Source organism: Carcharhinus amblyrhynchos, chromosome 6 (genome assembly GCF_965287045.1).
Source record: "Carcharhinus amblyrhynchos chromosome 6, sCarAmb.v2.hapA, whole genome shotgun sequence".
Lineage (NCBI taxonomy): Eukaryota > Metazoa > Chordata > Chondrichthyes > Carcharhiniformes > Carcharhinidae > Carcharhinus > Carcharhinus amblyrhynchos.
In genome coordinates, this window is record NC_137329.1 from 37,870,357 (window position 1) to 37,883,687 (window position 13,331).

General features: G+C 41.2%; 1 protein-coding gene across 4 annotated transcripts in view; it reads left to right on the forward strand.

Annotated features, from left to right (window-relative positions):
* The first annotated feature begins 517 nt into the window (after positions 1-517).
* The window catches only part of kmt5b (lysine methyltransferase 5B), a 53,855-nt gene continuing 41,041 nt past the window's right edge, over positions 518-13,331 (forward strand). For 2 of the 4 annotated variants that reach the window (XM_080190232.1, XM_080190235.1), the window contains exon 1: positions 819-1,189. The gene's annotated coding sequence lies outside the window, so the exon portion shown is untranslated. Of the gene's footprint in view, positions 561-818; positions 1,190-1,476; positions 1,563-13,331 lie in introns of those variants that run through there. The other 2 variants (XM_080190233.1, XM_080190234.1) reach the window with 2 other exon arrangements.

Genomic DNA, 13,331 nt, shown 5'->3' on the forward strand with positions numbered 1-13,331 from the left:
AGGACAAAACAAACCCCTTGGTTCTGGTGGACTTTCTTTGCTGTGATAATTAATTTCCCCCTCCCTCTAAACCCTGGTTCCCCATAAGACTGCTGCTGCTGCTGAGAGGTTTCATTTACTTTTGTAAACCAACAGTGCGGGTGGGTGAGGAAGGAGGGAGAAATAATACCCTACAGAGCATATTAAAAATAGAACATAAGCAGTCTTTATTTGTTGACTCAAGTTTCCAAACGTGGCAATGGGGAGTGTGCTGTTGTAAACCCACCCAAAAAAAAATACTTGTGCTTTTAAATACATGGACACATTTGAAGTGAAGGGATGTGTTGATGGGGGGAGCGGGGGGAGAGGAGCTGGAGCTTGAAGAGGAGCTGGAGCTTGAAGATGAGCTATCTTGTCATCATGGTGTACGATGTTAAAGGGAAATGAATTGTTTGGAGAGAGAGAGAGGAGAGAGAGGGACTTTTTTTTGTATACATCCGCGGCTTGAATGAGAGGGGATTTAAATTGATAATTAAAAAAAAAGAGACAGGCAGCCGCGCCCTGGTTCCGAACATCAATCGGTAAAAAAAGAGAGGAAAAAAAAAGGGGGTAAAAAAAACAAATCCCCCTTTTCTGTGTGTGTTTGCCGGTTTGGGTATTTGTAGAGTTGGAGGTTGTGTGTGTGTGTTTTTTTTTGTGTGGGGGGGGGTGAAGAGAGGGGGGGGGTGAAGAGAGGGGGGGGTGTGTGGCTGGGGTAGTTTGGCGAAGGGAAGGCGGGGGTAAGGGGAAGAGAGGTTGGAGGAGGAGGGGAGAGAGGAGGCAGGCAGGCTGGAGGAAGGGGGAGGCTGCGGGATTACTTCGCCACTCGCTGCGGGAGCCGCTGTCAGCCCGCCGGCCGCCGCCGCCATGTTGGATTATCATGTTAATTTTCTAGAGATTGCCCCCACAAATTTGGACGGAGATTCCCGGCTCCTCCTGAGGAAAGAGAGGAAGATTTAAGAAGAGAGAGAGTGAGTGAGTGAGGAGAGAGAGAGAGAAAAAAATAAAGAAACGAGAGGAATTTTCTTTTGGGAAAAAAAGAATTTTTATCGGAAAAAATAATTTACACACGCACACACACAAGGAGAAGGGGAAAAAAAAAGAGACGACTCGGGACTTTTTGATGTTGGTTTGGCCCCCCGTCTGGTCGCAGAAGAGCAGCCAAGTTGGGGTAAGGAAGGTGTGAGAAATGGTGGCCGGGTCTGTGTGTATTTTAAAAACAACATCATCCTTACGACTTTTCTTTTTTCTTTTTGGGTTTTGGTTTTATTCTGCTGCCGTTTGAACGGGAGGGGATTGTTTTCGACGCCGGTGAGGGGAGGGGAGGGAGCTGCCAGCCTGTTTCCTGGAAATCACTTTACACCGAGGCTTTCCTGTCGGCCTGGATATTTTTTTTCCTCCTCCTGTTCCTCTCTCTTACATTTCTTTATCATCTCTCTCTCTCCCCCCACCTCTTCTCCCCCTCGCAGAAAATGGAACCGCTTTTAACTTCACTTCCCACCATCCGCTCCCCCCCTCCCCAGCTGTAATTTGTTTCTTCAGCGGTAACTTTTTGTTTTGTTTCTCTCCAGCTGATTTTTTTTTTCTCTTCTTCGCTTCCCCCCCCCCCCTTTATTTTTGCCGTGAGTTTTTTTGTGACAGATGCAAGTTTAAATTTCTCACAATCGCTTGTCATAAATATCTATATATCTTGCTGATTTAAAGAGACTAAGCAATTTTAAAAGAAAGACGCGCCGCCAGGTGGAGGGAGAAGGGAAGGGTTGTCATTCTGGAAAATAGGATTAAATGCCGCTAACTCCGTCTTTAACTTCTAGTTTTAGTCTTTCTAACATTTTATCTTTTTTTATCTTAACGTGGCGTTTGCTTGTAAGCGAATTCCCGTTCGGGGTTTTTATTCTATCCCGTGTTTTTTCCACTTGTTAAGTGTCCAGAAACTAGCTTTGGGTTTTATTGCTGAGGATTCCTTTCCATTTCAGTCGGAAGGGGGCGGTGAGTTATCACAAGGGGGAGAAGTGAGAGAGAACTACAAACTCTCAGTGTTCGTGCGTCTGTGTTTCGTGTTTGAGGTCAAGGGTAAAACAAAAACCCTGCTGTAGTAAAGAGTACACCGTGTAGCCAGCAATGTTGTCTGATCTGTTAGTATATTTATAAATGCCTACAATGAGTTTTTTGCTGCCTCCTGCGGTAGTGTCAGCCGACTTTGCGACCGCTGGAGAGAATTTCTCTGTGACTTTTCATTTTATTTTCTTGCCAAGTGTTTTTGGAGTATACGTGCGATGTATTGTCTCCTATTCTCGATTATAAAACTGCGAAATGTGGCAGATCTGATAACTCTTGAAGATGTACTTCAATGTCTTAATGTGTCTAAACTATTTTTAAGAAGAAACTGTGATAAAGAGCATAGAGGTGAAGCATTGAACTAGTAGATTCATTAGTTGGTTCCCAGAGAAGTGAATTGTTTGCGATTTCGTGCCCGCTTGAATTAACATTACATTTTGGGTATGCCATACCCAATTCAACTTGGGGATTTTACAATAGTTTGAGAAAGTCATGCATAAGTGTAATGCTTGGTCAGATTACCTTCTGAATGTCATGTCCTGTCACTGACTGCTTTCAAGAAAAGTAACAAGAATGTTGCTGGCATAAGACTAAATTGTCAACAAATACTTGAACAATTTTATTTCTTTTCAACCCTTCAGAAGCTCTTCAGCATGTACGTAAGACTAAACTCTAGAATATGCAAATCTGAACATAGCTACATTCTTACCCTTAGATGATGCACTGGTTTTATGAAAATATATTTAGGACTGATCTAGGTGACATGGTGGCTGCCTCAAGTGCCCACCATGGGCCTAGGTTCAATTCCAGCCACAGGTCACTGTGTGTAGTTTACGCTTGCTCCCTGTGTCTGTGTGGGGTTCCTCTGGATGCTCCAGTTTCTTGCCACAGTGCAAAGATTGTCAGGTTAGGTGGATTGGCCAGTCTAAATTGACCCTAGTGTCAGAGTGATTAGCAAAGTCAATGGTTGGGTTAGTGGGAATTGGGCCTGGGTGGGATTGTCATCAGTACAGGCTTGATGGGCAGAGTGGCTTCCTTCTGCACTGCAGGGATTTTTATGTTCCTATGATCTCAGGAATTGTTCTGGAGAGCAAGAAATGCTCCAGAGAGTAATTACATGGAATCAACTTTATTGGAACCATGTAAAAAGCAGTTGAATGTTTGTGATGAATGAGTGGTATTCAGATCCTTCAGGATTGATCAGCAGTGATGGACCAAATAGCCTATCTGTATGTTTCTGTCTTCTGAGAACTGGGAATCATTGTCAGCCTTGGCTCAGTGGTAGCATTCTTCTGAAACAAAGTTATAGGTTTATGACCTGCCTCAGAGACTTCAGATATAATTCAGGCTGACACCCGAGAGTAGTACTGAGGGTGTGTGCTGCACTATTGAGGCTCCTTTCAGATGAGCTGTTAAGCCAAGTCCACTCTCTTAGGTGGAAGTAAATGATCCATGGCAGTATTTGGAAAACAGCAGCAGTTCTTCTGACATCCTAGGCAACATTTATTCCTCAACTAACATCTCTAAAATAGATTATCTCGTCATTATCAGATTACTTTGTGGGCACTTGCTGAGCACAAATTGGCTACAGCATTTCCTACATTGTAAGAGTGACCACAATACAGCCATGAAGAGTTATTGAAATGTGCTTTGGGATGTCCTGAGGTTATGAAAGGTACAATATAAATGAAATTTTTTTTTTATTTTTATATAGGTGGCGTCATTTTAAAGAGCTGAATCCAGAGATGTTTGAGTTTTAATGATATAGAATTGTTGGAAATTTTTTTATTCATTTGTGGGACATGGGCATTGCTGGCTGGCCAGCATTTATTGCCCATCCCTAGTTGCCCTTGAAGGTGGTGGTGAGCTGCCTTTTTGAATCACCGCAGTCCATGTTCTGTGGGTTAACCCACAATGTGGAGATGCTGGCGTTGGACTGGGGTAACACAGTAAGAAGTCTCTCAACACCAGATTAAAGTCTAGCAGGTCTATTTGGTAGCAAAAGCCACTAGCCTTCAGAGCGCTGCTCCTTCATCAGCTAAGTGGGAGTTTGAACTCCCACTTACCTGACAAAGGAGCAGCGCTCCAAAAGCTAGTGGCTTTTGCTACCAAATAAACCTGTTGGACTTTAATCTGGTGTTGTGAGACTTCTTACTGTGTTAACCCACAATGCCATTAGGGAGGAAGTTCCAGGAATTTGACCCAGCGGCTGTGAAGGAAGGGCAATATATTTCCAAGTCAGGATGGTGAGTGACTTGGAGGTCTTGCAGATAGTGGTATTCCCATGTGTCTGCTGCCCTTGTCCTGAGATGGAAGTGGTTGTGGGTTTGGAAGGTGCCGTTTAAGGATCTTTGGTGAATTGCTGCAGTGCATCTTGCAGATGGTTTATACTGCTGCTATTGAATGTTGGTGGTGGAGGAAGTGGATGTGGTGCCAATTAAGCGGGCTGCTTTGTCCAGGATGGTATCAAGCTTCCTAAGTATTGTTAAGAGTTGCACCCATCCAAGCAAGGGGGGAGTATTCCATCACACTCCTGACTTCTGTCTTGTAGATGGTGGATAGGCTCTGGGGAGTCAGGAGGTGAGTTATTCACAAGTGTTCCTAGCTTCTGAGCTGCCCTTGTAGCCACTGTTTGTGGTGAGTCCAGTTGAGTTTCTGGTCAGTGGTGATCCCAAGGATGTTTATAGTGGGGGAATTCAGTGATGGTTACACCATTGAATGTTAAGGGGCAGTGGTTAGTTTCTCTTATTGGCGATGATCATTGCCTGGCATTTGCTTTGAAAGAATGTAAATTGCCACTTGCTAGCCCAAACCTGGATATTGTCTCTTCATGGTTGTAATGTGCTTTGGGAATGTCCTGAGGTTGTGAAAGGCACACTATAAATGAAAGTATCTTTTATTTTTATATAGGTGATGTCATTTTAAAGAGCTGAATATAGAGCTGTTCAGTAATGGGCTAGAATTTGTTATTTCTTTATGTTAAGTTGGTTAATGATTATGAAATGTGAAACACAAGCTTCATGCATTGATTTGGGTAGGGATGCAAATTTGAATGCTAGTTCTATTGGTAGACAACGCAAACTCCCCAGGTAGAATGTCATCTTAATTAGCAACACTCAACTCTGAATTAAAAGATTGTGTGTTCCCACTTTGCACTTGATCACACAGGCTGATCTTTCAGGAGCAGTTCTGAGCCATGTATTAATGGTGCTAACTTGCAGATCAGATATTAAATCAAAAACTAGTGTTCCTGCTTGTGTGGAAATACAAGATTCCATCATTTTATCCAAAGAAGAGTGAATTCTGCCAGTGCCCTGGCAAATTTTTCTCCTTTAACCAACACCATCAGAAATATTGTATGGGTTTGTTATTCATTGGATCACGTGCACAAATTCAATAGCTGACACCACATCTATTAAAGGCAAAAATTGTAGATGCTTGCTCATTTTAAAATCTGAGATTATTAGATTTTTGTTAGCCAAGTCAATAAAAAGATATGGAACCAAGGTATATATCAGCTGTCATCTCATTAAAAATGGACCACACTTGAAGGGCTGGATGGCTTACTCCTGTTCCTATATATTTGTTTATAACTGTTCAAATAAACTGCTTTCTAGTAAAGGATACATGGTTATTCAGAGCAATGTCCATTAAAAAAATCAGTTAATGTTGCTTTAATACTCTGTTTAGCTGCAGTAACTTCAGGTGTGTGCTTAAAAAGTACAGTTGGAAATTAATTGTGCTAATAGTCATCTGAGTTTTAATAGTTTAACCTGCTGGAGTAAAAATGTTATCGGCATCGATGTGTGACTTATGAAGAAGCTTGTATTGCAGCGATGCAAGCCTCTATAATTATTGTTTTTGATGTAGTTTCTTAGATTGTTCAGTAATACAGTGAATATGCACTGAATCTCTTGTTTTCAGTAAAGTTAAAGTTGAAAAAATAAACATTGAATTGCTGTGTATGTGTATATATAAGTTATCTAATGATGAGGACAGGTATTTTATTGTTGAAAATAGTAATATTTTTCAGTTTAAAATAAAACATTGGCTGATTTGTAGAGGTCCTCTGAATCCAAAACTTGACAGGTGTACCCAAAAAAACACTGAATTTGTGCACCAAGAAGTCCCACAAGCAGTGAATGAATGATGTATGGTTTTCTGTTTTTGTTTTATAATTGGTACAAAACCCCACAAACAATTTGAGGAACTTCCTCTTTGGTTGTTACTTTTAAAAATGTATAAACCAACATTTCAAAAAGCTTCCCTTTTCACCTGGTTTCCTTTTTTTCCTATCCATTTATAGGATCACTGTTTAGGCCAGCATTTAGTTACCATCCCTGGTTGCCCTTGTGAAAGTGATGGTGAGCTGTATTTTTTGAACTGCTGCAGTCCCTAAAGTGTAGGTGCATTCACAGTGCTGTTAGGGAATTTCATGATTTTGACAGTGAAGGAATGGTGATATTTTTGAGCCAGGATGGTGAGGAGAACCTTCACGTGGTGGTGTTCCCATGTATCTGCTGCCCTTGCCCTTCTAGATGGTAGCAGTCGTGGATTTGGAAGGTGCTGCCTAAGGAGCCTTGGTGAGTTCCTGCAGTGCACCATGTAGATAGTACACACTGCTGCCACTGGTTGGTGATGGAGGGAGTGAATGTTTAAATTGTGGATGAAGTACCAATCAGGTGGGCTGCATTGTCCTGGATGGTGTCAAGCTTCTTCAGTGTTGTTGAAGCTGCGCTCATCCAGGCAAATGGAGCGCATTCCATCACATGCTTGACTTGTGAATTGTAGATGATGGAAAGTCTTTGGAGATTCAGGAGGTGAATCAATTGCCACAGGATTCCTAGCCTCTGACCTGCTCTTTTACCCACAGTATTTAAATCTTTATGACCATACAGCTGACCTGTCATGATTTAGTATAGTTAGAAACAACGTTGTACCATGAGAAAGCATAAAGGTTTCTCTATCCTGACCAAATAAGTGTGTGTATGCAGAGATAATTTCAAAAATATAAAATGTATGCAGATCACTTACTGGAGTTTGTGGTATATTCAATTAAATATCTTTGCTGTTGAATAGTCTGATTAAAAATGTGTTATCACTGGGGGACAGTGACTCCATTTCAACCACTGCATGTTTAATTGTCCCATCAGTGCCGCCTTTTGTAACACATTGCACCTTCCCACATTACTTGAGCTCTTAAGGAAATATACGTTTAGTGTTTGAAGTAATTTGATTCTTCCCAGGCTTCCTTGCTTTGTAAAGAAGTTAGATTTTAATATAAGATGCTTAAACTCAAATTTCCTGATGTAAGGTACTAAATTCCTACCCTGTGTTATTTATGTTGCTTAATTTTAGATCACTGGCTATAAAATTGTTTCAGCACTTTGAATTTTTGGGAGCAGATTGGTGTGTTTCTTAATTTATTGGCAAATTTGAAAGAAGCATTCTGCAGTAATAAAGGTCTTAGCAAATAATAGGGAAAAGTCAGTCTAAGATGTCAAATCTGTATTTAACAGATTATTGTGTAAACAATAAACATTTAGATTATGATGGGCTGAATTTTGCAGTTTTTAAAATGAAAGCCATAGAATGCTAATCACCAGTATCCTGGCAATGAGTGTGTGGAACTTCGCTTGTTAAGAAGAATAGTAATCTAGGTAAAGATGGAGTGGTAGCACTGTTAATTAAGGATGGTGTTGGTGTAAAAGAGATGACTTTGGTTCAGCAGATCAGGATTTGAATTGGTTTTGTAGAGAAAGAAATTGGGTAAAGAACTCCCTTGTGAGAGTGGTCTCCAAGCACCTAATAGTAACCACAATGTGGGGAAATGGAATACAAGAAGAAATATTGGGTGTTTCTGTTAAAATGATAGCATGGATGATTTAATTCTGTATATAAACTGCAAAAATTGCATTGGCAGTAGTTGCTTCAGGATAGTGACTTAGAGTCTCACAATCTGGAACCAACCAGAGAGCAGATTGCATTAGACTTGATAATGTTAAAGGATTAATTCATGACCTCAGTCAAGGTATCCCTGGGTGGCAGTGACCACAATATGATTGAATTTTGCATCCAGTTTGAAAGGGAGTAGAGCGGGACTAAGACCAATATTTTAAACTTAAATAAGGGCATTTGTGTGGGCATGAAAGCTGAGCTAGCTAAAGTGAACTGGGATGCAAGGTTAGAGGATAAGTCACTAGGGAAGTGGTTGCAGATATTTTAAAAAACACATCAGAACACACTCAATTTTATTTCCCAGTAATATATTTATTCCAAGAGACAAGCCTAACATAGGGGATTAACTAAAGTTAAGCAAAGTACCAAACTCGAGGAAAAAACATAACTCTGCAAAAGGTGAGTGACAGGTCAGATGATCAGAAGAATGGCAGAGAATGACAAAAAGATTAATCAGGAGAAATTGAGAGAAAGCTAGCTTGAAATGTAAAAACTAAGAATTTCTATAGGTATTTAAAAAGGCTCAGTTTAAATAAAGTGAGTGTTGGTCTACTGGAGAGTGACAGTGGGATATTTATCGTCAACAATAAGGAATGGCAGAATTAACAAATCTATTGCTTCTGTCTTCGCTACGGAGGATGCAAAAATATTCCAGTAGTAGCTGTAAACCAGGAGGTGGGAGAGGGAAAGGAACTTAGTGAAATTACAATCATTAGAGAAGTGGTATTGGGCAAACTGACAGAATAATGGGGTTGACAAATCCAGATGAACTTCATCTGAGGGTTTAAAAGAAGTGGCTAATGAGATAGATGTGTTGGTGTTCATTTTCCAAAATTTGCTAGTTGCTGCAAAGGTTCATTAGACTGGAGGGGAGTGAGGTTTAAAAAACACAACATAGGCTAGTTAGCTTGTTGTGTGTCTTGGGTAACATTGAACATTACAGCGCAGTACAGGCCCTTCGGCCCTCGATGTTGCGCTGACCAGTGGAACCAATCTAATGACCCTGTAACCTAAACTATTCCAATGTTATCCATATGCCTATCCACTGACCATTTGAACGCCCTTAAAGTTGGTGAGTTTGCAACTGCTGCAGGGAGGGCATTCCACGCCCTTACTACCCTCTGAGTAAAGAACCTACCTCTGACCTCCGTCCTATAATTACCACCCCTTAATTTAAAGCTATGTCCCCTCATGTTAGCCATCACCATCCGAGGAAAAAGGCTCTCACTATCCACCTCTATCTAACCCTCTGATCATCTTGTATGCCTCAATTAGGTCACCTCTTAACCTTCTTGTCTCTAACGAAAACAACCTCAAGTCCCTCAGCCTTTCCTCATAAGACCTTCCCACCATACCAGGCAACATCCTGGTAAACCTCTGCACCCTTTCCAATGCCTCCACATCCTTCTTATAATGTGACGACCAGAACTATATGCAATACTCCAAGTGCGGTCACACCGGAGTTTTGTACAGTTGCAACATGACCTCACGAAATTCAATCCTTCTACCAATAAAAGCTAACACACCGTACGCCTTCTGAACAGCCTTATCAACTTTAAGGTGTTGGAATTGATCATTATCGTGTGTTTAAAAAAACGCAAGGTAATTGGGAAGATTCTGCATGGTTTTGTGAAAAGGAAGTCATGTTTTTTAGGAAATCATGCGCTGTAGATAAAGGAGAGCCTGTAGATGTACTATATTTGGAGTTCCAGAGGGCATTTGATAAGATGCTGCATCAAAGGTTAGTGTGGAAAACAAAAGTTCGTGGTATCATGAGTAACATCATAACATGGAGAAAAGATGGCAGGCTGTCAGAAGAGTATGCATAATGTGTCTTTTTTAGATTTGGCAAGATGTGATGAGTGGAGTCCTGCAGGAGTCTGTGCTAGGGCCTCAACACTTTACAGTTTATATCAGTCTATATATCATTGAGATGAGGGGAGTGAGGGCACATGAGGTAAATTTGTAGATAGCTTGAAGATGGGCAGGAAAGTATGTTGTGAAGAAACCATGAGGTTGCTGATGGATATGGATGCATTGTGAGTGGACAAAAGCTGGCAGGTGGAATATGATGTGGGCAGACACGAAGTTGATCACTTTGACAGGAAGAATTAAAACAGTATTACCTATATGGAGAGCGACTGCAGAATTCCGAGGTGCAGAGAAATCTAGGTATTGCAAGAGTCACAAAAGGCTGGTATGTAGGTACAGCAAGCAATTATGAAGGTTGGTTGAATATTGCTGTGGATACAAGATTGGCTAACTGGCAGGAAGAGAGTAAGGATAAGAGGGTCATTTTCAGGGTGGCAGCCAGTGACACGGAGTTCCAAGGGGTCGGAAACGTAACTTTTCATTTAATACATGAATGATCTGGATGAAGGAACTAAAGGCATTGTCTGCAGGTGATACAAAGATAGGTGGAGGGACAGGTATTACTGAGGAGGTGGGGAGCCTGCAGAAGGACTTGGACAGGTTAGAAGAGTGGGCAAAGGAGTGGCCAGTGGACTAGAACACGGGAAAGTGTGACGTTTTGCACTTTGCGCTTCCGATTTCTGAATTCTCTCATTTAGAAAATAGTCTGATTCTATTCTTTCTATCAAAGGGACTTGGGCGTCCTAGTTCAGGATTCTGTTAAGGTTAACTTACAGGTTGTGTTGGTAGTTAAAATGTTAGCATTCATTTCGAAAGGACTAGAAGACAAAAGCAGGGATATACTGCTGAGGCTTTATAAGGCTCTGGTCGGACCACATTTAGGATGTTGTGAGCGATTTTTGGGTCCTGTATCAAAGGAAGGATGTGCTGGCCTTGGAGAGGATCCGAAGGAGGTTCACAAGAAAAATATTTAAAGCTTGACATACGAGGTATGTTTGAGGACTCTGGGTCTGTACTCTATGGTGGTTAGAAGGATGAGGGGATCTCGTTGAAATTTAACGGAATACTGAAAGGCCTGGATAAAGTGGACATGGGGAGGATGTTACCATTCATAGAAGAAACTAGGATCTGAGGGCACAGTCTCAGTAAAGGGATGACACTTTTGAACTGAGATGAGGAGGAATTTCTTCAGCCAGCAGATGATTAATCTATGGAATTCATTACCACAAAGGTGGTGGAGGCCAGGTCATTGGGGAGAAATTTCTTCAGCCAGGTTTTGTGAATCTGTGGAATTCATTGCCACAGTAGACCAGGTCAGTGAGTGTATTTAAGACAAAGACAGGTTCCTGATTGGCAAGGAGCTTAAAGGTTACAGAGGAAAGGCAGGAGAATGGGGTTAATAAACTTAACAGCCATGATTGAATGGCAGAACAGACTTAATGTGCCGAATGGTCTAATTCTGCTCCTATATTTTGTGGCCTTATGCTATCCTTTATTATGAGAAGAATTGAACACGTGAGTAAGGATATTATGCTTCAGTTTTATAGTGCATTAGTGAGCCCACATCTTGAATGCTTTGTGCAGTTTTGGTCTCCTTATTTAAGGAAGGCTCTATATATATTAGACATGGTTTAGAGAAAATTTACTACCTTGATACCTGGAATGTCAGGTTATCTTGAGGAAAGGTTGGACAAATTGAGCAGGTTTCAAAGATTAAGGGGAGACTTGATTGAAGTATGTGGTCTGACAAGGTGGATGTAGAAAGGACGTTTCCTACTGTGAGTGACTCTAGAACCAGGAGACACTGTTTCAAAATTAGGGTCGACCGTTACAAGCAAGATGAGAAATCTTTTTCTGGAGGTTGTAAGACTTCAAAACTCTCTGCTCCAGAAAGCATTGGAGGCAGGGTTAATTTTTTTGTTTGAAAGGGGTATCAAGATTATTGGGGATAGATTGGCTTGTGTTTCGAATCCCACATTTCAATCAACCATGAATTTTATTGAATCATGGAGTAGACTTACAGGGTCGAACAGCTGACTTCTCCTACTATGTATTTCATATTTGCTTTGAAGGGAGTGCAATAAAGATTCACTAGACTGATTCCTGGAATGAAGTGGATTGTTCTGTGATGAAAAATTGAATAGACAAGGCCATTATTCGTTGGAGTTTGGAAGAATGGGATATGATCTGATTGCAACATATAAAGTTCTTAAAGGGCTTGAGATGGTAGATTTATGAAAACTTCGTTTTGTAATTTCCTACTTTTCCTGACAATCATTCTGACCTTTCTTAGGCACTTTTTTGAGTCTGAATTAGTCTAAAGGAGTTGTCGCTAGATTTTCCACCTTGAGCAGCAACCAGTGTTTCTGCAGTATATCACAAACCTAAGAGCTATATTTCAAGTGATGGTTATTCTGCAGAATAAGATTGTGTAGGCAGATGGGGAATGGATGATTATCTGACAGACTAGGATGACCAGGCAGGTAGTGCAGGAGTAAGTCTTTATCTCTAACCATTATTGGAATCTGAATGCTGGTGAGGACTATGGTTGCTTTGGGAATTTGGAGGTAGTGAGGTTTGAGGCTGGGAAGAGACCCGCAAAAGATGAAAATTTTAAAAATTGAGGCGTTGCTTAAATGGTAACTTATGTAAGTCTGCAAGCACACGGGTGATGGATGGATGGGATCTGGCTCATATGAAAGACGCGGTCAGTAGAATTTACAGAGGATGGAATGTGGACGGCTACCTAGGAGAGCATTGCAGTAGTCAAATCTGAATGTAATCAAGGCATGTATGAGGATTTCAACAACAGATGATCTGAGGTAGCAGCTGAGTCAAACAGTGTTACGAAGGTTGAGGTAGGCAGACTTAGTGATGGTGGATGGGCAGATTAGTGATGGTGTGGTTATATGCCTGGAAGCTAATCTTGGGTTTAACTGTAATACTAAGGATGCAAACAGTCTAGCTGAGCTTCAGATGTCTGTCAGGAAGAGAGGTAGAGTCAATAGCTAGTGGATGGAGTTTGTAGTACCCATTTATAGCAATGCTTCAGGATTTCCGTTGTTTTATTGGAGGAAATTTCAGCACTCGATGTTGAATAAGCAAGCGGTGGTGGAGGAATATGGGACAGATGGTGTTGAAGGAGAACCGGGTGTTACCAGCGTACATGTGAAAATTAACACTACTTTCAACTGACTTTCATGCTGCTCCTGATGGCTATGAGAAGCAGGAGGGGGGACCAAGGATGGCTCAGTGGAAGACACCAAAGATGTAGGCATTGATGGTTAGTGATATTTCAAAATTCCTTGGATTCTGGTTAGGTCCTGATGGATTGGAAACGTGCTAATGTGGCGCTCTTATTCAAAAAGGGAGAGACAAAAAGTAAGAAACTATAGGCTGGTTAGATTGACCTCTGGTGGGGAAGT